The sequence below is a fragment of the Saccopteryx leptura genome, chromosome 3, assembly GCF_036850995.1.
Source record: "Saccopteryx leptura isolate mSacLep1 chromosome 3, mSacLep1_pri_phased_curated, whole genome shotgun sequence".
Taxonomy (NCBI): Eukaryota; Metazoa; Chordata; class Mammalia; order Chiroptera; family Emballonuridae; genus Saccopteryx; species Saccopteryx leptura.
In genome coordinates, this window is record NC_089505.1 from 14106560 (window position 1) to 14133275 (window position 26716).

The following is a 26716-nucleotide window of genomic DNA, read 5'->3' on the forward strand; positions in this document are numbered from 1 at the left end:
GTCCATTTCTTCTGCTTGCTTTGAAGGTTCTCTACTCTTCCTTAATCTAATGGACTGAAGGGAATTAGATTTGAGGAAGCTCAAAGACAAAGCTGGATTTTTCCACCGATTTTTGACAACCAGATTTGCGACAGTGTAAGATCATTTTCCCACTTCCTCGAGCTAATTTTAATAGGAAGGTCAAGTGTCTGGCTGCCTATTTTTATACCTGCTGTGACCCAAGTATCTTGCCAAGATTTTGAAAGACCTTTGATCTGTGTGTCATTATCTCACTTGAAAATACCTGTGCCTTTTGGGGTGAGTCACGATTTTATAGTAATGATTCTTTAGTTACTTCCCTTGGACAGATTTAGGGATGTAAACCTTACAAGTTATTTTGATGGAAGAACAACAGGGTTTAGCGAAGTGAACATTCCAAGTTGCGAAGAATTAATCATCAAGAACCTTGAATATACCATACTCTTTGAAGCCAATTTATTGAAACAAACAAACAAAACAAAACAAAAAAATCACTGTGCATAGCAGGACTCAAAATTAACACTGTAGCGTGTGCTGCTATTTCTGCCACAAATACTTTCTCATCATTTATTCCCAATCAGTTCTTGCGAGCTGCGGCATTGTAACAATATGCCTACTCCGGAGCTCTTGAGCATCAGTGTATACATAATAAGTTTTGTTTATTTTGGATATATCCTAAAGCTATAGAATGTGAATACATACCAGTCACGGCATGAAGCAAACAGCTCATGCGGATTTAATTTAACATTAGTAAAGAAAGATGGGTTGGTACATATTTTTTAAAAAAGAAAGAAAGATAGAAAATAAACCAGAGCAGGGACAATTTCCTGGCTGAGTGAACGGCTACGGGAAAGACGTGCATGGACATGTTTGTTGGTTACTCCAGGTCCACTTTGTTCTCTTCGGCACATTATGCAGTAGTTGTTTCCTAGAACATTACTGATAATGCTGCAAGAATTACAAGAGAAACTTTGTTTAAACTGAATATTTTTCAATAGGCTACAGCCACATCATGCTGCTAAGGTGGAAGGTAATAATAATAATAATAAGTTGTAATAGAGTAAGTGCCTATTATGTCCCAGGCATTGTGCTATGTGTGTTACACACTTATGATCCAATTAACTCACCTGCAACCCTGTGAGGTAGCTGTTATTAGTTTCCCCATTTTAGACCTAAGGAAACTGATGCTCAGATAGGTGAAGAAACTTGCTCAAGATCACACATCTAGTAAGTAGTGATGAACTTAGGTCATTTTGAATCCAAAGACCATGTTTATCCTTATGACAACACTCTCTAAAAATGGTAAGACATTTCAGATGATTGCTGGAGTGTAATGAAATGCAATATCACCACTCTCTCCAATGTTATCAGCAATCAACATAGTTACATTATCATACAAATATTTTAAGGATTTAAAGCACTGGTTTTTAACCTTCAGTTTGAGTAAGAATTGCATGAGAAGTGTATCCAAAGCAGATCTCTAAGCCTTAGACAACTCTCCAAATGTCATCTGCAAATATATAGATATATATCAACATAGTTTATCTTCTACAGTCTTCTCATTTTGAGCTTCAAATTGTAATTACAAACTGGTATTCATGTCTACTTCCACATGTTAGAATCAAGAGATTCTTACATGCCTGGGACTTTGCAACTAGTTGGTAAAGAGATGACTTGGATCTTGAACAAACATCCCTAATGTTTTTTTTTCTTTTTCTTTTTTTTTGTGTTTGTTAAGTTAAAATATTTTCTATGGTATCAGCAGGTGAAACAGAGATTTAGTGATAGTTTACTATATTTGAAAATGGACCTGTTCTGTTTCTCAATCATAGACTTTTGCCTTCTGGGATAAATGTTACTTTAGGATAGGTACGCGTCATTATCTCAACTTGTTTGATAATCAGATTTTTTTAAATGGCTGACCTGATTCTTGAACCTGTGTATTAGAGTCCCAGGGTGATAGACTTTTATAGGGGAATCTCAGCAAATCCATACTGAGAAGTTACAATTTATGCATATCTCAAGGTTACATGTTGAGAATTTTTTGAAGGTAAGTGTTTTTGAAAGCTTCTTGAACATTTATTCCCAAAAGTAAGATCAGAGAAGGATGATTTGGGGGCCATTAAGAGAAGGAGCATGAAAGAGGTGGGGTCCAACCCACGTCCCATCCTTTTCCTCTAGCTTCTCTCCATAGGGACCTAAACCACATCTGAGTACCACATCCTTAAAAAAGTCTTTCTTTCTTTCCCCAGCCCTTCCTTTTCATTGCTGGAAGCTGTTCAGCAAGGTGTTGTCTAATTAAAGCAATTGAGAATGAGGGGTGAATGAAAAAGACCTGCCCCTCCCGGGAGGTGTTTACATTCCTGAAATGTTTATTAGACTTATTATACCAAAGGCAACTCCCTGCTCCAGAATTTGTGTTTTATGCTGGTATGCTTTATGAGGAAAAGAAACACACCAACACAACATCACCCATTTAACACAAAACACCAATGAGCAAAATTCATGGGATCAATTTTATTTTATAGTTTTTGGCATTGCATAATTCTCTTTACCTCTGTTCCTTCCCCTCTCAAATGACTCTTCGTACCTTAGCAGAAAGTGAGTGGCCTTTGGGGAAAGACCTTTTCTGTAGCTAATCTTTTCAGTTGTAGAAGAAAGAGATGTAGAAGATCTAACAGTGAGTCATGGGCATTATTTCTGACTTTCTGTGGCTAACTGCTTTTGTGACATAGGGCAGGTCACAGACTCGCGAAGTCCTTCCTAGCTCATACAAAGTGATCTAATTCTGGAATTCTGTTATTCAGAGCCCCTTTATTTGGTTTGTTGCCTTGAAGGCCCTCCAATGTGAATAATATCTCCAATAAGACAGATGAAATGAGCAGTTTTACAAGAAGCAAGACAACTACCACTGAAGTGAATAGTTTTAACAGCTCAGTATATTTTGTGCATTTTAAATACATATAATTAATGGGCCACACCTTTAACCAAGGTAGTGAGAGAACTGAATGAACATTAATTGACAATTGGCAAAAATATAAACATACATTAGTTTGTAGAAATTTCAGTCTTTGTAAATTATAGTAAAAATTATCTTGGTTGTCATAGTTGTTACAGTGAAATGCTAAGTATTATGTTATGACAATATTACCGAGACACCTTAAGCCAGGGGTCCCCAAACTACAGCCCACAGGCCGCATGTGGCCCCCTGAGGCCATTTATCCGGCCCCTGCTGCACTTCCAGAAGGAGCACCTCTTTCATTGGTGGTCAGTGAGAGGAGCATAGTTCCCATAGAAATACTGGTCAGTTTGTTGATTTAAATTTACTTGTTCTTTATTTTAAATATTGTATTTGTTCCTGTTTTGTTTTTTTACTTTAAAATAAGATATGTGCAGTGTGCATAGGGATTTGTTCATAGGTTTTTTAAGGTTTTTTTGTTTGTTTTTTGTTTTTCTTTACAGGGATAGAGAGAGAGAGAGAGAGAAAGGGATAGATAGGGACAGACAGACAGGAACGGAGAGAGATGAGAAGCATCAATTCTTCGTTGCAGCACCTTAGTTGTTCATTGATTGCTTTCTCATATGTGCCTAACTGCAGGCCTTCAGCAGACCGAGTAACCTCTTGCTTGAGCCAGCGACCTTGGGTCTAAGCTGGTGAGCATTTTTTATTTTTGCTCAAGCCAAATGAGCCTGTGCTCAAGCTGGCGACCTCAGGGTCTCGAACCTGGGTCCTCTCGGCATCCCAGTCCAATGGTCTATCCACTGCGCCACCACCTGGTCAGGCTCATAGGTTTTTTTATAGTCCGGCCCTCCAATGGTCCAAGGGACAGTGAACTGGCCCCCTGTGTAAAAAGTTTGGGGTCCCCTGCCTTAAGCAATGTTATTGAAAATGTAGACGTCTTATTTTTAGAGATATTGATTTCCGCTGACCTTCTCAAGTCCTCAGGCCAGTCCAAGATTGTGGTTTTGAAGATTTCCCCACCCCTACCTTATCAGGAAGTGACTGGAAAGAGTTTTGTCATTCTACCTACAAATAGGATGATCTCTCTGCAAGGGCATTGTGAAAGTCTGTGATGATACACAAGCGAGCATCACGTTTTTTAAAAAGTCCATTGAAAATAGCAAGTTAGTTTGTACACAGCAAGTAAACAGGAGACAATTCAAAGCAAGCTGAGTCATGTTACTCTTTCCTTTTTAAAATAAAATGCTGATATTCTCTTTACCGGAGAGAAATCTTTCCTTTGTTGCCTAAGTCACTGGAAAGAAAGGCAACTAAATTCTGATCCACAGTAGTATGGAGATTGTCTGCAAGGTGAGCATGGGCCCAGGACACCATGCTCTTACTAGCCTGACAGAGAGGGATTCCTCCGAAAGCCAAGTCTCAGGAAGGGATAGACATCGAGACTCATCACTCTGGTTGGAAAGCTAGAAGAAACGAAAGGGCTGTTATTGGACTAAAGGGGTCCATTTGCCTGAGCTCATCAAAGCCCAGTAAGATAGGAACAGGAGTTTGCAAAGAAAGTGTTTAGTTGTTTGTTTGTTTGTTTTTTAAAGATTTTATTTATTCATTTTAGAGAAGGGGTGAGACATAGAAACAGAATGAGAAACAGAAGAGGGGATGAGCAGGAAGCAAGCCATGTTTGGAACCAGCGACCTCAGCATTCTAGGTCAACAGTTTATCCACTGCGCCACCACAGGTCAGGCAGAAAGTGTTTAGTTTTAAGAAGTAACCCCCACTTGGAGTCACAGGGGAGCTAATGCTCAGAGATATGGCTCCATGATGACATTTTAGGGGGATGGGTTATAGAGGGGGAAATATCATTAATCATGGTGATAAGGGAGTTAGGGTTGTGGTCAAGGTCATGGTCTCCACTGATTGGTTGACGCTAAGGCAGAGGGTAGCTGATTGGTGCATCTGGTCCTGTGTCAGCCATGGTGTCCCTTTGTCTGGTTTCCCACTTCTCTGGGTCTGGAGCTGAAACACAACTGAGACCTAGATGTTCTCTTTAGTTTGACTGAAACTCTGTGGTCAACAGACCCAGGGCTTTATTTCTAAGATAATTTGATGCTGATCAGAATCTCATTGTCTTGGGGGCCTAATGACTAAGAGAGTGGCCGTGCAAGGGTGTAGGAGGTGGGTGAGTCAGGGTGCTGGATGGGGCCAGTTTGAGTCAGAAGGAAAGAAAGGAGAAAAGGTCGTAATAAAGAAATGAAGTTTCTGCACGGTTGCAGGACTCAGCCCAGAAATCCGATTGCTTCTTCACTCTGATTTTTATCTAGTTTTTATTTTTATTTCACAACGGCACTTAAACTATATTCTAAGCACTGTTTTGTGTGCTTTTCAGCTATTAACTCACGTTTTCTTCCCAAAAACATTGTCATCATTATCCCCATTTTACAGATGAGGAACGGAAAGACGGAGGGACTTGTCCAGGAGGTGGGGCTAGAACTTAAACACGGGCATTTGGATAACATGCTGTTCACCACCATATCACTGAGCTTTATACAGCTTGTGCTGCCAACGATGATTCCCATGCCAAACTGCATGAAAATCACCACGGAGCCTTGTTAAAACAGGTTGCTGATCTGATTCAGAGGGTACAGGGTGAAAACAAAAGAACGCACAATTTTATATTATTGTGAGAAAAGAAAATGTTTCTTCTTTTTTTTTCTTAAGTGAAAAGCAGAGAGGCAGAGAGACAGACTCCTGCTTGCACCCCACCCGGGATTCACCTGGCAAGTCCCCAATAGGGCTATGCTCTGCCTATCTGGGGCTGCTGCTCCATTGCTCAACAACTGAGCTATTTTAATGCCTGAAGTGAGGGGCCATGGAGCCATCCTCAGTGCCAGGGTCAACTTGCTCCAACCAAGCCATGGCTGCAGGAGGAGAAGAAAGAGATAGAGAGAGAGAGAGAGAGAGTGAAAAGAGAGAGGGGGGGAGAGGTGGAGAAACAGATGGCCGCTTCTTCTGTGTGCCCTGACCAGGAATTGAACCTGGGATGTCCATATGCCGGGCTGATGCTCTATCTACTTAGCTAACTGGCCAGTGCCAAGAAAATATTTCGTTATTGAAATGAAGCATGATTTGGTTGAGGCTTAAAATAATAGTAGAAACCAAAGACACTTTACAGTGCCACAGAAAATTTAAGAGTCAGTGGATTGTTTTTCTACCCCTGAGGTTCTATATACCCTTAAATGAGAGTCACTCTTATAGCTGTGGGGGTTTGTGAAATTAATATTTGAGTCAGGCCAAGCTCCGTGGGGATAATCCTGTAAGGACACCTCGCTGAAAGCGAGCCTGCGGCTTCTCTTCCCGCCTAATGTCCATTTGGCGTCGACATTCTTGATAATTCCACTAAGCCTTATCCTAGAGTACCATGAATTTGAAAGCCACTGCCAGAATGCTATGTTAATCATGCTTTCAGTGTAATCTGAAAGGCGTGGATGGGACTGAAACTGACCACCTGCATATTTTACTGCTCTTGCACCTCCCTTCCTGTGTTCCCCTTGCACCTCCTTCCCCTGACAGTTCCTTGTTTTTGCTATTTTTAACTGGGATTATTTTTTTTTCTCTGTGTTGGTATCGTTTCTTCCTGAAAAGAAACAATATTGCCCTTGAAAGTGCAAACTGAAAGTTAGAGGGAAGGTCATGCTGGCTGCTTGCTCTAGCTCAAGAGGAGAGGATGTGTTATTTGGGAACAAGTGAGCATCCTATCTCAGCCAAGCCTTCCTCTTGGCCTTTCTCTCCTTATCTCCATGGGCTGAGATGCCCACAGGCCCCACGGGTTCAGCCTCTCAGAGTAATACAATAAAACAGGCTGCTGTATTCTCCTGATGCTTCTTACACACACACACACACACACACACACACACACACACACACACCACACTATATTGTTAGAGGGGAGAGAAAACACTTTTGAGATGTGAATGGACTAAATTTATAAAGAGATTACATTTAGGCCCTGGCCGGTTGGCTCAGTGGTAGAGCATCGGCCTGGCGTGCAAGGGGTCCCGGGTTCGATTCTCGGCCAGGGCACACAGGAGAAGCATCCATCTGCTTCTCCACCCCTCCCCCTCTCCTTCCTCTCTGTCTCTCTCTTCCCCTCCTGCAGCGAGGCTCCATTGGAGCAAAGATGGCCCAGGCGCTGGGGATGGCTCCTTGGCCTCTGCCCCAGGTGCTAGAGTGGCTCTGGTCAACAGAGTGATGCCCCGGAGGGGCAGCAGGAGTCTGTCTGACTGTCTCTCCCCGTTTCTAGCTTCAGAAAAAAAAAAAAAAAGAGATTACATTTAGGGTTCTTTCTTTCTCTTTCCTCTTGCTAACCTTGCCCATTCACCCTTCAAAATCATCAATACACCTAGTCAGTGCCTTGCACATAATTTGTGTGCAGTAAGTCTTTCTTAAGGCCAATTAAGAAATAGCCTCCTTGAGGACTACAAACCCTCTTTAGTCTAACTTTCCTTCTCCACATTTCCTGGCCCTTAGCACTGAATAGCTGCTTACCAAGTGGAATTAAGGCTTAAATGAAACATTTGGAAAAAAAAAATAAGACATCCTACCTCTTTATAAACCCATTGTAAATCATCTCTGTCTTACTTCTTTTCTTCTGTTTCTTAGAAGTATGTCGTTCCTTTTCAAAATCTCTTCCAGCAAAGGAAGTGCCAAGATGGACATTTTAAGTGATAAAGTGATAGGAAGTTTAGCAATCTTTGACCCAGTTTATTTGTGAGTCTTGAGTGAATACAGGCGAGAATTGCAACAATAATGAGGTTGAAGATTCAGTGTTGAATGTGTTGTATTGGTGGAGAGAAGCATATGAATAACAGAGGATTAAAAATACCTTAAAACTGTGCTGATAGCCTGACCTGTGGTGGTGCAGTGGATAAAGCGTCAACATGGAAATGCTGAGGTTGCTGGTTCAAAACCCTGGGCTTGCCTGGTCAAGGCACATATGGGAGTTGATGCTTCCTGCTCCTCCCCCCTCCCCTTTCTATAATGAATAAATAAAATCTTAAAAAAAAAAAACTGTGCTGATAAACGCCAAATGGTGCTATTAAGTTCACACTTGTCACTGACTTTTTATGGCTACCTGTGCCGTGGTGAAGGCTGAGCCGTCAGGTGAGGGTAAGCACGGGGCCTGCTCTCAGAGGTTGCAGGATTAACTTCATTCCCAATAATTAAGTGACTTGCTAGCCCTTAATGTGTCAAGATAAATGAAACGTAACAGCTCCGATTTGCTTAGTAGATATTCACTGGAATGGGTTAAATTTCAGATGTAGCCCCGATTCCTAGTGTTCAGAAGCAGGTGGAGAAAACAGGAATCTTGTAAATCAGTATCAGGTTTCTCCTGGCTCCAGAAACCTTTTAGCTTAACTGCCTTTGTTGACTGCATATTCTAGGAATAAAATAAAAGATAGCAATGGCGTGTTCTTTTCACCTAACACAAATTATGTGTGGCTTACCATGTATAACAGTAATTAACATTTATCAATAAATCAATGCCATGGGATAAGCTTTGGGCAAACAATTATGTAAAATACCAATTTATTCTTTTTTGTTTGTTTGTTTGCTTGCTTTTGTTTTTTTTGTATTTTTCTGAAGTGAGAAGCAGGGAGGCAGAGAGACAGACTCCCGCATGCACCTGACCAAGATCCACCCGGCATGCCCACTAGGGGGCGATGCTTTGCCCAGCTGGGGCATTGCTCCATTGCAACTGGATCCATTCTAGTGCCTGAGGTGGAGGCCACAGAGCAGTCCTCAGTGCCCAGGTCAACTTTGCTCCAATGGAGCCTTGGCTGCAGGAGGGCAAGAGAGAGATAGAGAGGAAGGAGAGGAGGAAGGGTGGAGAAGCAGATGGGCACTTCTCCTGTGTGCCTTGGCTGGGAATCGAACCTGGGACTTCCACATGCCAGGCCGATGCTCTACCACTGATCCAACCGGCCAGGGCCCCTAACTTATTCTTGACACTCATTCTTTGGGGCTTGTGTTAATTGCATCTCCCTTTTACAAATGAGTCAACAGAGGTCTAAATGGGTTGGTCACCTTTTGAAAGCCTCCCAGTGACTCTTTTTTTTTTTTTTTTCGTATTTTTCTGAAGCTGGAAACGGGGAGAGACAGTCAGACAGACTCCCGCATGTGCCCGACCGGGATCCACCTGGCACGCTCACCAGGGGCGACGCTCTGCCCACCAGGGGGCGATGCTCTTCCCCTCCGGGGCGTCGCTCTGTCGCAACCAGAGCCACTCCAGCGCCTGGGGCAGAGGCCAAGGAGCCATCCCCAGTGCCCGGCCATCTTTGCTCCAATAGAGCCTTGGCTGCGGGAGGGGAAGAGAGAGACAAGAGAGGAAGGAGAGGGGGAGGAGTGGAGAAGCAGATGGGCGCTTCTCCTGTGTGCCCTGGCCGGGAATCGAACCCGGGACCTCTGCACTCCAGGCCGACGCTCTACCACTGAGCCAACCGGCCAGGGCTCCCAGTGACTCTTGATGCTGGCATTCCAAGTCAGTTCTGTTGCATTTCCAAAGCCCCAAATTTACTTCTAAGAACATTTATTATTCCATTTCTGCCCCTACTGAATAGGAGGTTTGTTTGTTTTTTCTACAAGTCATGGTCATAGTTAACATTCTTTAGAAATGATTTTGTGAGGGTTAACAAATACTGTATTGCAACAAACATTCAATTCCTTTACTAATTTTGTTGTGGGGTCATGTTAACAGGCATGTGTATGGCTACAAATTCTTCCTGTTTTGTCTTGAAATCTCAGGTCATAGAATTATTTTCTTTGACCTTGGAAAGATCCACACCTCTATAAACATTTCTTGCTTGAGGATGTAGTCTTAAGTTTTTTTTTTTTGTTTTTTTTTTTTTGTATCTTTCCAAAGTTGGAAATGGGGAGGCAGTCAGACTCCTGCATGCACCCGACCAGTATCCACCCGGCATGCCCACCAGAGGGCAATGCTCTGCCCATCTGGGGCGTTGCTCTGTTGCAACCAGAGTCATTCTAGCGCCTGAGGCAGAGGCCACAGAGCCATCCTCAGTGCCTGGGCCAACTTTGCTCCAATGGAGCCTCAGCTGAGGGGAAGAGAGAGACAGAGAGAAAGGAGAGGGGAAGGGGTGGAGAAGCAGATGGGCGCCTCTCCTGTGTGCCCTGGCCGGGAATCGAACCTGGGACTCCTGCACACCAGGCCGATGCTCTACCACTGAGCCAACTGGCCAGGGCAAGTTTCTTAGGAAGCATAACATAGAACTTTTTAAATACTGTGTGGATTCTTGCACCTATATCTGTTTGTCTTTTGCATGGCTTTAACTGATATTTTATGTACTTAAATAATGTAAACACTCTCCACTATTGTTGTATGTATTTTTTAAAGCCATGTGATTCCCTTCGCAACTTGCTATAATATGTATTACATATTATGATTATAATTTTTATCATGTGCGCCACAATATTAGATATTTGCAAAAAAATTCAGCAAGTTCAAAGAACAAGTTAGAAATAAACAATATTATATCTTATATAGACATATATATGGGAAATTTAAGTGTCTGTGTAATATTGGTCTGCAAAAGATTCATTCCATCGCTTTCTCCCAAATTCCAAAATTACAACTTTATTTGTGTATATAACTAAGGTTATCATTTGGGACTTTTAGCAATTTGAGTGATTTTTCAACCAAAAGAGAACAAACCCTAAGAAGTTATTAAGATTTTAACATAAGAATCTTTGAATTCCTAAATATTGATTGAAAAAGGTATTGTTTCCCCCTGAAAGTGCAGCCGAAGCACTTTTCTTAAATCGATGTGAAAACTGTCCTTGTGGAATTGCTGGCATTGAGGAGCCGTGCATTTGGTCGGTAAGCAGGAGGTGAGGCTGAAGGATGGAGGAAGAGTAATGTGCTTTTGTACAGGTGCTGCGATAGGAGTCTTTCGGGGGAACGCTGCTAGGAGAGTCGCGAGTTCCCCTGGTGAAAGCAGTGTTTAGTTTAGATGCTGATTGAATGAGGACAGCTTCCAAAAATTTACTATCAGAGGTGGGATATGAGAAAAACAAACATCAAGACTCCTGGTGTCATAAAAGGTAATGTTATTGTCTCTCTCTATGTGTATATATGTGTGTGTACTTTTTCTTCTAATAAATTCTGGTCTGAATCTCTGGTATAACATAAAGGGGATTATGTAGAGTAGATTTTAAAATAACTGAGTTTTAAAATTTTATTCCTATTTTATCTGAGCTTAGGAGTAACAGAAGTGAAATAAATAGTACTGGTTTATGCTCATGATTTCGGAAAACCTAAAATAAACATTTATAGTGAGAGCTTCAATAGTAAAATTTTACTAGAAATGTTAAGGTAAGACAAAAGCCATATTTTAAGAAAGAAACTTAAATGATTGATATTTAGGTATTTTAAAGAAATAAATGTCTGTCATTTATAACAGAGTTGAATGTCTTCCTCAAATTAACACACACACACACACACACAAAATACTCTTGAAGCCTGAGTCACGGGTCAAATATTTGTCATAGTTTGTGAATGATTTCATTTTCATTTCACTTTCAGTATTATTTTTAAACTCAAAAAAAATTTAAAGTGCATTGACCTATTTCGTATTTTAACATGATTATAATGCAATTAATTAATCTTATCTTTAATTTTACTATTTTCAGAAGTCTTATAAAATGTGAAGATGACTCCAAATTGCAGCTCTTTACCACTATGGTTAGCTGGAGGATGGTAACCAGATACACTCTAGTTTGCTTCTGGGAACAAAATAACTATTGATTTATTTATTTTTTAGTGATGACCCCCAAATACATCATTAGGTAACTGAGTCATTTTCTCTTGTAATAATATACTAATGAAAAGCCTGCTCTTTTTTCTTTTTTTGAAAAGCCTACTCTTGATATAAACTATTGACTTTCAAAGTTTTATATTAGTACTATGCTTTTTTTTTTAGTATGTGTGCTGCTGAAATAAGCACTATGCATTCTTTTTCTTTTAAAGGATTTTATTATTTTTATTTATTTATTTTTAGATTTTATTTACTAATTTTAGAGAGAGGAGACAGAGAGAGAGAGAGAGAGGGAAAGAGAGAGAAGGGAGGGAGGAGCAGAAAGCATCAACTCCCATATGTGCCTTGACTAAAGAAAGTCCAGGGTTTCGAACTGGTGACCTCAGTGTTCCAGGTCGATGCTTTTATCCACTGCGCCACCGCAGGTCAGGCAGCACTATGTATTCTTATAGCTGATTGAAATTTGGAATTTGGTATTTGGTTATATATAAAACACCAAAATCTTATGCATTTGCATACCCTTAGCAAGCCATATGCAGTTTACATCAGTATAAGTAACTTTCATTTAGTTCTGACTGTTCTGAATTTCTTTGAGATAATTCAGTTGAAATATTGTACTTAAATCTATACTAATTTAAAATACTTAGATGTGTGGTTGGAGAAAGAGAACAGAAAACCTCTTCTACGTTCCTCAAGGATATAATGAAAACAATCATATAACAACCAACATCAGTGTCATATAGTATCTTATTATATATAATATGTTCTACCTATCTTTTTCCAAAGACATAATCAAAATAACCTATCAGAAAATGACAATAGTTTCTTTTTAAATTGGGAGGGTCTTCTCTCTGCTCCTTACCTCTTCCTAGTACATCTCATCACATCGCTTCCTAGCTCGCTTCCCCTCCTTGCGAATGGGGAAGTCCAGTCTTCCTTTTTTCTACATGTTTAAAACTCAGTTACCTGCAGGTGACTTGAGAAACGGCTGGTTTAAGAAAACAGAGTAATGGGTCTGTGGAAAACTAGGGAGGTTGTGTCACACCCCCAGAACATTCACATTAAAATGTTTTCTGAGAATGTTGCTGATGAAAAAAATAAAAACCCTTCAGGGCCTGAGGTCCGGCCCACGTGCCTGTTTCGGCAACTCCCGTTTCTCATTCCTGTAGGCTCCTGGTTGATGGTCTGCACCAGCCGGCAGAACGGCATCAGTGCAGGGAGAGAGTCAGACTGGGTGACGGGGACATGGAGGCCAGACAGGGCAGGACTGCAGAGTGGCACCCAGGGCCATCTGGTCGGAGCAGCTGAGAGGCCCCTGAGGTCCGCAGGCTCAGAGGGCAGAAAGGTAGAACTGAGCTCGGCTGGTTGGATCGAGAAAGCAAATGAGTTGGTGAGAAACCATTCAAATGGGTAGAAAGAATAAGGCGTCAGAGATGGTCCGGAGACTCTGACTCCTAATGATTGGCTGTCTCCCAAAAGGTGAGGCCTTCCCTTACCCTTTCTTGCACTTTCGTCTTTGCTGCCACACCTCTGATCCAGTCCTCAGAAAGTAGCAACCGTGGGCCTTGGAAGCGTGTTCGTGTTTAAGTGAATGGAGGAGGCAGCAGCATCTCACGGAGCGTGGAGGGTTGGTTTCGGAGTCAAACAGATGTCTAAACCAATGTTGATTCCCTCCGTATGACAGGAAAGAGATGGAGCTGCTGTTCTCCTGCTTACCTGAAAGGAGCCGGTTGGATCAGTGGGTAGCGTTGTGACTGATGCAGCACGTGCTGTGGGGAGCAGCCCGGGCCCTGCCCTTCAGCTCTGGGGCTCTCATTCCCCGGCCACCCAGCGTTGCTGCTGAAGGCGTGCAGCTGGGACCCTCCGGGCTGGGCTGCACCCTCCACCCAGGGATCTGCGCATCCTAGTCATGCCCCCTCCCAGGGCAGCCGGGATCCAGGAGGTGGTGCATGCCTGGGTACGGAGTTCTGGCCTTTGTCTCAATTCACAACATCTCCGAAAGGCCATCTCACCTTGAGAGCCATGATTGCATCTCAGCTCAGCATCTCTCTCCTCTTGACCCTGCTTTCCTTACATCTGAGAAGTGTTGTTTCTAAGAGATCATCCCCCTAAGCCTCCTGCTGGCAAAATTCCTTCTAGAGTTGGTCCTTCTTAGCTTGAACTGTGATGATACATGATCATATCAAGGCGGATGCAAATATAGAGATGTGGAAAGGAACATGATTTTGTGCAGTCGTGTGTGAGCCAACTTTCCTGCACCTCCGGTTCGATTCTGCTTCCTGCTGAGTGGAGGGTGAGGTGGGCTGAGAATGAGGAATGGAAGAGGTTGGAGAACTGAAGATAGGGGCCCACGTGTCACCGGGAGAAGTTTTCAGAGCTTGCAGCTCAGGGTGACAGTGGTACATGCAGTCTAAGTTGGTGGTACTCTACCTGTTGGCCGGATTCTAGCCAAATTGTTGCTAGCATGGTAGATGCAGGGGTCAGAAGGACTTCGTTTGACTTTGACACTTACTTGCTGAGACACTGGGTTGTTTTATCGGTGATTGGGGATAGCGTCAATGTTGATATCAGATGATAGATATCAGATGATATCTATAAAAGCATTCTGGAAACCCCAATGGGCAATTTGGATGGGAGGGGAGAGTGAAGTGAATGAGGTCATGGGCTTTGGAGAGACCCAGAGCCACAGGCGGCCACTTGTGTCCCCTTAGGCAGGTTGACTGACCTTGAAAGCCCCAGTTTCCTCAAAATGTAACATTGAGGTAGGAGTGGAGAGCGATATTTCCCCATAGGGTCCTTGCACAGTTTAAATTAGATAATATGTGCAATAATGCATGCAACGTTATAACTGGGACATGGTAAGTTCTAACAGATTACAGTTTTTATGATTAAAAATAAACTTAAAAGTAATATTACCATACAAATAAGGTTGAACATGTGGTTTTGGGCTGATAGCCAGGAAATGCACAAGTGACACTCACCAGCTGCTGTCTCGTGTGGAAATCCCTGCAACTGGCGCTGTGGTCGGGTTCTGTGATGGGCGTATCTTTCTTTGCAAGGAAGGTCACTAATGGCACGCCCCCTCGTGCCAGGCCTGAAGCAAGCAGGAGCTGCAGCACCCTCTGGTGCTGTGTGCACGATTGCACAGACATGGTTTTCTCAGTGGCTAACTGTACACTGTGCTGCCGTCACACAAATTCCGTTTGTTGCTCCTCAGACTCTGATTTGACCTTATTTTTCAGATTTACTCTCTTAAATTTTTTATTATTTCATCTCCATTTCAAATTTAGCAATTTCATTGTTAAAATTGTAGCTCTGTTTTCATCTTCTTTTGAGGTTATAAGATAGAAAAGTGATATTGAGTCATTATTTGATTTGTGCTTACATATTGAGAAAAATAGTAAAGAGAAAAAAATTTTGATCAGAGGGTGAGAATAAGAAATAAAATATAAAATCTCCAAATATGGGATTACAGTCTTTAACCTGCTTAAGACAAAGGGTGATCATTTACTAGGAGGGGGGAAAATATATATATATATATAAAATGAATTTTTGGAAGGCACTAGCTGGGGAAAAGTCATATTGATTTGGGAGAACTGTATGTTTTTTAGAAGCTTAAACTAAATATTGGATATAGAACATATTAACACAGTGATCAACTACTCTTTCCTCTTCCCCCTATCCAATATAAAATACTCTATTTTGATTGATGGAAAGCCTAGTATTGAAGTACAACTGCAGGTTTACGAAGTATAAAGATGGTGTTTCAGGACGTTTTTCAATACCCGCTTTTCTTCTGCTGTGCTGGTATACTCAGCGCTCACAACAGGAAAAGATTGCACAGTTGTGGGAGCTTTCTTGCAAAACCAAGAGAAGTGACGCTTTTTACAATAGGGAGCTGCATGTGGCAAGTTCATGCAGCGCTAGCTTGAAGCTCTTCCAAAGGCTTCTGTGTTCTCTGATCAGAAATATTGCTTTAGCAAGGAGACTAGTTCTCCTTGTTGCTTTTTAAAAGATCACTTGTCTTTCTATGTAATTTATTAGGAGAAATCTTCCATGGAGAAGCACCTTTTTCTCCACGCTGCCATCCTCGCAAACAGTAGGAGTTCGTTCTTATTTTCTACATGTTCATGTTGCCTTTTAGTTCGTAACTGTCTTTTAAAAATTTTTTTTTTATTTAATTAATTGTGTTTACATAGATTCTAGGGTCTCCCTGAATGCATCCCCCCGTATTCCCCTCAACATCTCCCTTGCCCCCCTCCCCGTAGCGCCCTCCTCCCTTCCCTTCAGGTTTATCCCATCCTATCATCCCCTTTCCCTCTGTCCTCTTTCCCTCTGGTCCCTTTGATCCCTCCTCTGTCTCAATTCTGTTCCTCAGTTCTCATTATTCCTTGGATTCCTCAAATGAGTGAGGTCATATGATATTTTTTTTTCTCTGCCTGGCTTATTTCACTCAACATAATAGTTTCCAGGTCCCTCCATATTGTTGCAAAAGGTAATATTTCCGTCTTTTTCATGGCCCCATAGTATTCCATTTTATATATGTACCAAAGCTTTTTAATTTACTCGGCCACTGACAGACACTTGGGCTGTTTCCAGATCTTTGCTATTGTGAACAATACTGGCATAAACATGGGGGTGCATTTCTTTTTTCAGTCCATGATATAGTGTCCTTGGGATATATTCCTATAAGTGGGATGGCTGGGTCAAAAGGCAGTTCCATTTCTAATTTTTTGAGGAATCTCCATACTGTTTTCCACAGTGGCTGCACCAGTCTGCATTCCCACCAGCAGTGCAGGAGGGTTCCCCTTTCTCCACATCCTCGCCAGCACCTATCATGTGTTGTTTTGTCAATGAGCGCCATTCTGACTGGTGTGAGGTGGTATCTCGTGGTTTTAATTTGCATTTCTCAATGATTAGTGATGTTGAACATTTTTTTCATTTGTCTATTGACCATCTGTATGTCCTCTTTGGAGAAGTGTCTATTCATTTCTTGTGTCCATTTTTTGATTGGATTGTTTGTCTTCCTAGTGTTGAGTTTTACAAGTTCTTTATAAATTTTGGTTATTAATCCCTTATCAGATGTATTGTTGAATATGTTCTCCCATTGTGTGGTTTGTCTTTTTATTCTGTTCATATTGTCTTTAGCTGTGCAAAGCTTTTTAGTTTGATATAGTCCCATTTGTTTATCCTGTCTTTTATTTCATTTGCCTATGGAGATAAATCAGCAAAGATATTGCTGCGATAGATGTCGGTGAACTTACTGCCTAAGTTTTCTTCTAGGATGCTTATGGTTTCACGATTTACATTTAAGTCCTTTATCCATTTTGAGTTTATTTTTGTGCATGGTATAAGTTGGTGGTCTAGTTTCATTTATTTGCAGGTAGCTGTCCAGTTTTCCCAACACCATTTGTTAAAGAGACTGTCTTTACTCCACTGTATGCTCTTACCTTCTTTGTCAAATATCAATTGTCCATAAAGATGTGGGTTTATTTCTGGGTTCTCAGTTCTGTTCCATTGATCTATATGCCTGTTCTTATGCCAGTACCAAGCTCTTCAGGTCCCATAACTGTCTTGTTTCTTCATCCACTCATTTATTTGAGGTTAGTATCTGTTCTTTCTTTGCATCTGCACATACAGAACCTGGACTATGGTCTACGGGGTCCCCAAACTTTTTTTTTTTTTTTTCATTTTTCTGAAGCTGGAAACGGGGAGAGACAGTCAGACAGACTCCCGCATGCGCCTGACCGGGATCCACCCGGCACGCCCACCAGGGGCGACACTCTGCCCACCAGGGGGCGATGCTCTGCCCATCCTGGGCGTCGCCATGTGCGACCAGAGCCACTCTAGCGCCTGAGACAGAGGCCACAGAGCCATCCCCAGCGCCCGGGCCATCTTTGCTCCAATGGAGCCTTGGCTGCGGGAGGGGAAGAGAGAGACAGAGAGGAAGGGGGGGGTGGAGAAGCAAATGGGCGCTTCTCCTATGTGCCCTGGCCGGGAATCGAACCCGGGTCCTCCGCACGCTAGGCTGACGCTCTACCGCTGAGCCAACTGGCCAGGGCGGTTCCCAAACTTTTTACACAGAGGGCCAGTTCACTGTCCCTCAGACCATTGGAGGGCCGCCACATACAGTGCTCCTCTCACTGACCACCAATGAAAGAGGTGGCCCTTCCGGAAGTGCAGTGGGGGGCCGGATAAATGGCCTCAGGGGGCTGCATGCGGCCCGTGGGCCATAGTTTGGGGACGCCTGTTCCTTTTTTATTCCTGGCCTCCCTACGAGACTTGGGGGAGCCCCGGCTATCCTCTTAGTTAGCACCCACAGCTAGTCAGACAGGGGTGCTGCCACACAGGAGGGGCACAAAGGCACTTAGTAAATAAGTGAAACAAGTAATGAGCAAATGAATCGGGTAGAGATTAGATCAGAGTAGGAGTCAGACTTCCTGTATTCAGGCCATGGTCCTGTAAGTCTCTGGCCTTTATTGCAGTTTCTAGATTTCTGGCATATTTCCTAAACCCCACCATGCTTCATTTCCTTATGGACAACTGGGCTAATGGTACCTCCTCTGTCTACTCAGCCAGGCTACCTGTGTAACCTGCATCCAATGAGACGCATACAGGAGAACATGAATTCAAATGTAATAATGACATAAGTTATTTTCATTAATTCACTATGTGATGATTTTGTTTTACAATGTTTATATCCACAAATAGAGGAAGGGAAAAGAGACAGAAACTAAGTTGTTCTGTCAAAGCTATTCAAATGGTTATCTTTATTTAGAACTAGAAGATATGGAAGACTCCACTGATGTGGATGACTGTAATGAACTCTGCTGTTTCTGCCTGACCTGTGGTGGCGCAGTGGATAAAGCGTCAACCTGGAAATGCTGAGGTCGCCGGTTCAAAACCCTGGGCTTGCCTGGTCAAGGCACAGATGGGAGTTGATGCTTCCAACTCCTCCCCCCTTCTCTCTCTCTGTCTCTCCTCTCTCTCTGTCTCTCTCCCTCTCCTCTCTAAAATGAATTAAAAAAAAAAGACATACATGAACTCTGCTGTTTCCGCTCTCTCATACTTGTTGCTTCTTTTCTCTTTATTATCGTTATGACTCCTCTGCAGGGCACACCTTTGTCATTGTGCTTTTATATTTTACACAGTTCTTCATGCAAAAGTCGAAGGGCTCAGCTTGTTTTCAAATTCAGAATCTTTTGAATTTTAGGAATATATGGTAAGCATACTACATATTATGTAACGTCTTCTATCAGCAGTTTGTAATCACAGACATTAATATTTCGGCAGAGAAAAGTATGAGGCCAACACATCTATTCCCTCCTCTCTCCAATGCCTTACATACACACCTGATTAAAATTACCCATTTAAAGAAAGCATTTTCCCTGCCATTGTATTTATAGAGAGTAACCTACTGCCTGGCTCACTGCCTAGCACATTGATCTATGTATCCTTAGAACCAGCCATATTTAATTACCTTCCAACCAGATACGTTAAAATTATTTAAATATTTAAAATTATTTGTTTTACATTTGAATGACTGGCATGTGCTATGTGTTTTTTTTTTATCTGACTGATAAAAATAAAATATTATAAGGAATGGCTCAGACTATATTTTTTGTTTGTTTGGTTTTTTTTTTTTTTTCTGAAGCTAGAAACGGGGAGAGACAGTCAGACAGACTCTCACATGCGCCCAACCGGGATCCACCCGGCACACCCACCAGGAGGCGACGCTCTGCCCACCAGGGGGCGATGCTCTTCCCCTCCGGGATGTCGCTCTGCCGCGACCAGAGCCACTCTAGCGCCTGGGGCAGAAGCCAAGGAGCCATCCCCAGCGCCCGGGCCATCTTTGCTCCAATGGAGCCTCGGCTGTGGGAGGGGAAGAGAGAGACAGAGGAAGGAGAGGGGGAGGGGTGGAGAAGCAGATGGGCGCTTCTCCTGTGTGCCCTAGCTGAGAATCGAACCCGGGACTTCTACACGCCAGGCCGACGCTCTACCACTGAGCCAACCGGCCAGGGCTTAGACTATATTTTTAACTAACAATAATCAACTGAAGCTGATCAGCTATTTCTTATTTTGTTTTTTTTTAATTCTGAAAAATTTTTTTTAAGGTTCAGAATAGTAAAATAAACCAAGCACAATATCAGGATATCCACACCCTCTCCCCTCCCACACACTCACCCACATAAGATTGAACTTTTCATATTTGAATAACAGAGTATGTCAGACATCATATGGTATTTCATATCAGAAAAATCACATAAATTCTTTTTTTTTTTTAGGTGAGAGGAGGGGAGATAGTGAGGCATATTCCTGCATGCACCTCAACCAGGATCCACCCGACAACCTTGTCTGGGGCCAATGCTCAAGTACTGAGCTGTTTTTAGTGCCTGAGGCTGATGTGCTTGAACCAACCAAGCTATCCTCAGTGCCTGGGGCCAGGCTTGAATAGTTAAGGCACTGGCTACAAGAGGGGGAAAAGGAGAGAAAGGGGAGAGGAAGGGCGAGAGAAGCAGATGGTCTCTTCTCCTATGTGCCCTGACCTGGGACATCCATATGCCAGGCTGATGCTCTATCGACTGAGCCACCGGACAGGGCCATGTATTCTATATAATCTTTCAGCAAAGATTGTAGACTTACTGCATTTTAGCACTTCTTAAATAGATACATCTCCGCGTAAAGATTTTTTGCCTAAATAACTATGTATGTAAACTGTGGGAATAACCCAATATGATAATGACTTTTAGGAATCGTTAATTGGACAATAATAATTCAATTGAAACATATATATGTTTTTCAAATGTTCATATCAGTTTATTTCCATTATCAAAAATAGATGCCGGGTGCATAGGTTAAGCCAAAGGTTCTAAATTGGGGTAATTTTTCCCCAGAAGAAATTTGGCAATGTCTAGAGACATTTTTGATGTCACAACTCGGGGTGGTGGGTAAAGTAGGGTGCTACTGGCATATAATGGCAATAATGCTGCTAAATATCCTATACAACACAGGACAACCTCTCACAACAAAGAATTATTATGCCCAAAATATCAATTAGTGTGAGGTTGAAAAACTTTAACTTAGGAACTGAGATAATTATATTCTCATTTCTTATGTCTTAGATTTTAAGGGAGATGGTACTAAATTTTGCAAATGAAACAGCTGTTGTAATTTGGTCATTGATTTTTATGTACAAAAGAGATTCAACTCCAGTTCCAAAAATCTTAAGAACAACAAGTCTTCGGTGACATTTGCTTGGGAAAAACAATCAAAGCAGTAATTAGAGCACTCAACATGAGAAGTACTCCCAAAACGTTCTGTGTAGTCATTTTACTCCTCAGACCCACTCCCCCAGTAGTAGCTCTTCATCATTTTCCCCCTCTCTTCTCCGTTATCTCCCATTTCATTACACTGGGATGTGCCTGAATAACTTTGGTTGTTTCTTGCCACTTGTTTCTCCATTACTCATCTGATCAGAATGTCACAGATCCAGGAGGAGACAGGTACTTGATTGGAGACCCAACAAGCAAGCCTAGAATCCTTCTGTTGTACAAAACAGAATAAAGGGAGAGGAAAAGAAGGATCAAGACATCAAAAGTGTGTGTGTGTGTGTGTGTGTGTGTGTGTGTGTATGTGTATGTGTGTGACAAGTAAATGCCTTTGTTGGGTTTGCCTTTACTGTGTAACCACTCCAAAACCTTGCAGCTTAAAACAATCACAATCTATTTTTTAGTTGGGTGGTTTGTTCAGAGTAAGATATGGATGATTTTCTAAGGACGTAGGTGTGCCAGGCGGTGGGTTGATCTCTAGGGATATCTGGATGGGTAAAATGTTTCTTCCCACAAAGACTTCGTAATCAGGTGAGTATGGGGATGTGGGGTAAAAGGAGTATCGGATGCATCAATCTTGAAGCCTAAAACAGGTCTCGGCTGGCTGGCTTCACCTGGGTTGAGTCTGTTAGCAGATTAGCTGAACTAGAAGGGCCAAGGTAACCTCCCTCCGTTGGTTCTGGCTACTGGATAGAACATCTCAGTTCTTCTTCATGTGAACTTTTGTTCTCCTGCTTTCCGTGCATGGTGGTTTTAAGACAGTGATTTAGGACATCTGAAAAAAGAAAACGCAAGATTTCTAAGGGCCTGGAATCAGCCGATGATATAAAGTTGTTGCTGTTCTATTATTGATCAAAGCAAGTATACAAGGTTAGACTCAAGGAGAGGGAAAAAATCAGTTTTACTGTCTGATGGGAGGAAGGGCAAAGCCCCATTGCAAAGGAAGATGCACACTGGGACTGAAGAATTTTGTGGCCATAATTTAAAATGTGTCCTCCGGTCACCATTATTTATATTCTTTCTACATCAAAACACATGCATCCCCTCTCAAGACATCAAAAGCCTCATCTAATTGTGTTTTCAAGTATCATGTGGTCTGCATCTGGTTCAGGGACAGATAAAAGCTCCTCAGGTACTATTTCTCTCAATTTCCAGATTTATAACTTAAAACAGAGGTTCCTGTTCTGAAGAGACAGTAGATGCTTCTGTCCAAAGTCGGGAACAACGGAAAAGAGACAGCCGTCCTGGTCCAAAGTAATTCTGAAATCCACCCTAACATGTGCAGCCAGTTCCTTTAATCCAGGGCCTAGGGGCACTCCCTGCCTTTCTGATAAGGAGTAGCTCATGTCTGTGGCTAATAGTTTTCTTAGCCTTCTTTTTAGCCACAAAAATTTCTGGCTCCCAAGACCTCTCTTCACTTTGAACTAGGCTGTCCCTTAGTGCAAGCTGGTGGTGGTTTTGCTTAACAAATTTGTTGGCTTCCTAAAAGTTCACTTGGAGTCATTCTGTGCCCCCCAAACCCCAAGTCTGAAACAAACTTTGGACCACATGTGAAGGCGCTGTGGGCAGTGCTCCGAAGATTCTTAGATGCTGGTTTGTCTAGTTGAGAAGGTCAGCCAGGCACTACCTTAAATCTTCCTGAGCCCTTAACAATAGGTCTTACGGTTACATCTTGATTTATTGTTCCCTTGAACTACTTTTTACTTTGAAGATCTTTCTCCAGGAATGCTGGAAATGACAAGCCATCATATTTCCCTTCCGCCACATCAAGGGCCTCTTGTGTTTCCCTTTAATTCTTCTCACAAATTAATGAGTTCCTTCTCTGGTTTATCTCTCCCTCTTCCAGTACCTTCTAAGAAGCCAGTTGATACGTTCAGCTTTCTGTAGGGAAATCTCTCTACTCGGATGCACAAGTTCCGGTTACTGCAGCTGATAGACTATATGACGCAGAACACATGTGTGGCTCTTTCCCCAGCCTCTGCAGCTGTTCCGCCGCTGTCCTTTCGGCCTGTACTCACCGTCTCTCGGTGTCTTCCAGCCCTTCTTCCCCAGGTCCCCAGGCCAACACCAAGGCCAAAATTCTAACGAATCTTAGAGTTGTGTTAAAGCGGCCCGACACTCTCAGCGGCGATTTCTGTTTTACTTTGCCTCGGCTACAGCATCACCAGAGCTCAGTAGCTGAACGCAGTAACACGTTCTGGATTCTCCTGTTTCTGTGGGCAGGTTGGGTGTTTGCTAGGCTGGCTGAGCCTGGGCTCCCTCACGTGGCTGCATTCTGTGGGATGGTCAGCAGGGCTGGCAGCTGGGGCTGGCTGAGCCTGGGCCCCCTCACGTGGCTGCATTCTGTGGGATGGTCAGCAGGGCTGGCAGCTGGGGCTGGCTGAGCCCTGGAGGTGGCTGCCTTCCTCTAGATCAGCTCCCTTGTGCCGTGTTCTCAGGGCAGAGCTCCGACAGAGCTAAAAACAGAACCTCAGCACCTCTTACAGGCCAGTCTCCTTAGTTCACATATAATCAATCTCTGTAGCCACATTACTGGTCAAAGCAAGTCTCAAGTTTTCTCCCCGCCCCCCCCCCCCCAGTTGACTCTATTCTGGCAGGAGAAGCAGCAAAGTGACATTGCAAAAAGTGTGCTGGCCAGGACGGGAGGAATTTGGGAACACATTTTGCAATCAGCCACATTCAGGTCCTGTAAATTTGTTTTTATTTTTTTAAATTTTTTTATTTTTTTGTATTTTTCTGAAGCTGGAAACGGGGAGAGACAGTCAGACAGACTCCCGCATGTGCCCGACCGGGATCCACCTGGCACGCCCACCAGGGGACGAAGCTCTGCCCACCAGGGGGCGATGCTCTGCCCCTCCGGGGGGTCGCTTTGCTGCGACCAGAGCCACTCTAGCGCCTGGGGCAGAGGCCAAGGAGCCATCCCCAGCGCCCGGGCCATCTGTGCTCCAATGGAGCCTTGGCTGCGGGAGGGGAAGAGAGAGACAGAGAGGAAGGAGAGGGGGAGGGGTGGAGAAGCAGATGGGCGCCTCTCCTGTGTGCCTTGGCCGAGAATCGAACCCGGGACCTCTGCACGCCAGGCCGACGCTCTACCACTGAGCCAACCGGCCAGGGCAAATTTGTTTTTATTTAGAGGTTTAATTTCAAAATCTGAACATTGGGTAATTAGAAACTTTTTTTTTTTAATTTTTTAATTTTTTATTTTTTTCTGAAGTTGGAAATGGGGAGGCAGTCAGACAGACTCCCGCATGCGCCCGACCGGGATCCACCCGGCATGCCCACCAGGGGGCGATGCTCTGCCCATCTGGGGCATTGCTCTGTTGTAACCAGAGCCATTCTAGCGCCTGAGGCAGAGACCATAGAGCCACCCCCAGCGCCCGGGCCACCTTTGCTCCAATGGAGCCCTGGCTGCGGGAGGGGAAGAGAGAGACAGAGAGGAAGGAAAGGGAGAAGGGTGGAGAAGCAGATGGGCGCTTCTCCTGTGTGCCCTGGCCGGGAATCGTACCCGGGACTCTTGCACGCCAGGCCGATGCTCTACCACTGAGCCAACTGGCCAGGGCCAATTAGAAACTGTTTATTATGTTGAACTAATTATTTCATTACATTGAAATATTCAATATAGCTTAGACCCTACTCATGTGTAACAAAATTAGTGATAGAATTTTGTAACTGTTGATCTATAATTGGGATCATATAATTCTAATCCCAATTAAATAAATAATAATTACACTGTTATCTTATGTTTTTGTTGTGTTTCCTTTTTCTTTGTAGTCACATCATTTTGTTGTGTCACAAAATTCATCTTTATATTTCTATTTTTAAATTCATTTCAACTTTTTTATTTTATTTTTCCAACATTTTTATCGAGATGAATTCATCTGCATTAAAAGTGACAAAAAATCTTACCTTATTAAGTATAGTTAGGAACAATATGATTGTATATATATATGATTTGTTTAATTTAACATTTATATTTTCTGGTAATTGAAATCCATAAGACACTATTTTAAGCCATCATTGTCCTTAAAGCACATAAAGTGTATAATAATAATCTGCAAAAAACCACAAGAAACTCAGAATCTATTGCAAATTTAATGTGCTAATCAAAAATTAAAGTTCCAATACATAATACCCTAATGTTTTTGTCAGACAGGCAATTTCAGACTTAACAACTGTAACTATCTATTTAAATAGTTAGCCTGACCTGTGGTGGTGCAGTGGATAAAGCGTCGACCTGGAAATGCTGAGGTCGCCGGTTCGAAACCCTGGGCTTGCCTGGTCAAGGCACATATGGGAGTTGATGCTTCCAGCTCCTCCCCCTGTCTCTCTCTCTCCCTCTCTCTCTCCTCTCTAAAATGAATAAATAAAAAATAAAAAATTAAAAAAAAAAAAAAAAGTTATTTTTCTTGGTATTACTATATTCAAGATGACATTGAAATCAGTATTTTGTTCTTCATGATTGACTATGATTCTGATAAAAGTATACTATCTTTATGTTCATGCTCATATATGAAATGCTATATCCCTCAGGAATAAATTCTTACAAAAAATTTATTAAATATAGTAAAGTATGTTAGTTTTAATTACTGTTAGCATTTAAAAAAATACCATCTGTTGAAAGGGTACTTTTGGCATGTACTGAATTTTTTTAAGTTTAGTAATGATATTTAAAAGCTGGTGACTATAAGGTTCTTTTTTAGTTTTACATAATATATATGGTAAAACGAAAAGACCATAACATGGTTCTAGGCAGCAAATTTTTTATGATTGATTGTGAAATCTCTGAACAACCCTTTTACAGGACAACTTTTACTGTAGCTGTGTGCTTCCAGGTGCATGAGTAAGTCACCCGGCGGGGGATGGGGGGATGAGAGGAGGACCATTGTGTGAAATCGGCAAGTCACTGTCAATTATGACTCATCAGGAGGAAACCGTTGGCTATAACTAGGTGTGACAGTTTCTAAATGGTCAAATGTAACCACCCTTCATTTCTGCATGTGTCATGATCTTGTCCCGAAATGTCAAAATACTGAGAAAATAGCTAAACACGACAAAGAAATACAGAAATTAAATCTCAGAGTCAGCTCCCTTTACCTTTCACTCATTTCTAGGGAGGGACGTTGCCTTAGAATTTGCGATGATCTCTTATAGCAACATTAACCCAGGCTATGTGTATGTGATAGCCTTGCTAGAGATAGACATCTGTCAAGGCCTGGCAGCCTCCAAGTCCTGAGGTCTGTAGGACAAACTGCTTTTGAAGCAGAACCACTGATGAACCACCTAGCAAACTTCCATAGCTCGTCCACCCCTCCTCCTGCATGTACATACAGGCTGACCTTTCAGAAGGAATCAAAATTCAAGTTAATAGGAGAGGGAGGCAGTGTGAGCTGCATCAGCTCAGATTGACACCTGTCCTCCGATCAGAGCCTATTACAGTTTCCTCTCTGAGAACACCCAGCGTGTAACCTGGCTTCTCAAACCCCTCCTCCCCTCTAGGCTGGGGCTGTCATCTCATCCAGACAGTTCATGATGCCTTTTGCAATGAACTTGAATTCTCAGAATCTTCCCCCTCGAGCCTGCTACTT

The 26716-nt window shown here is 42.6% G+C and overlaps 1 protein-coding gene and 1 non-coding gene across 3 annotated transcripts in view; one reads left to right on the forward strand and one right to left on the reverse strand.

Moving 5' to 3' along the window:
- Positions 1 to 26716, forward strand: part of SYNE1 (spectrin repeat containing nuclear envelope protein 1) — a 446717-nt gene that overhangs the window by 61314 nt on the left and 358687 nt on the right. The gene's annotated exons all lie outside the window — the stretch shown is intronic.
- On the reverse strand, positions 9410 to 9485 carry TRNAS-GGA (transfer RNA serine (anticodon GGA)). The gene has a single exon. It is a non-coding gene; the product is annotated as a tRNA-Ser (tRNA).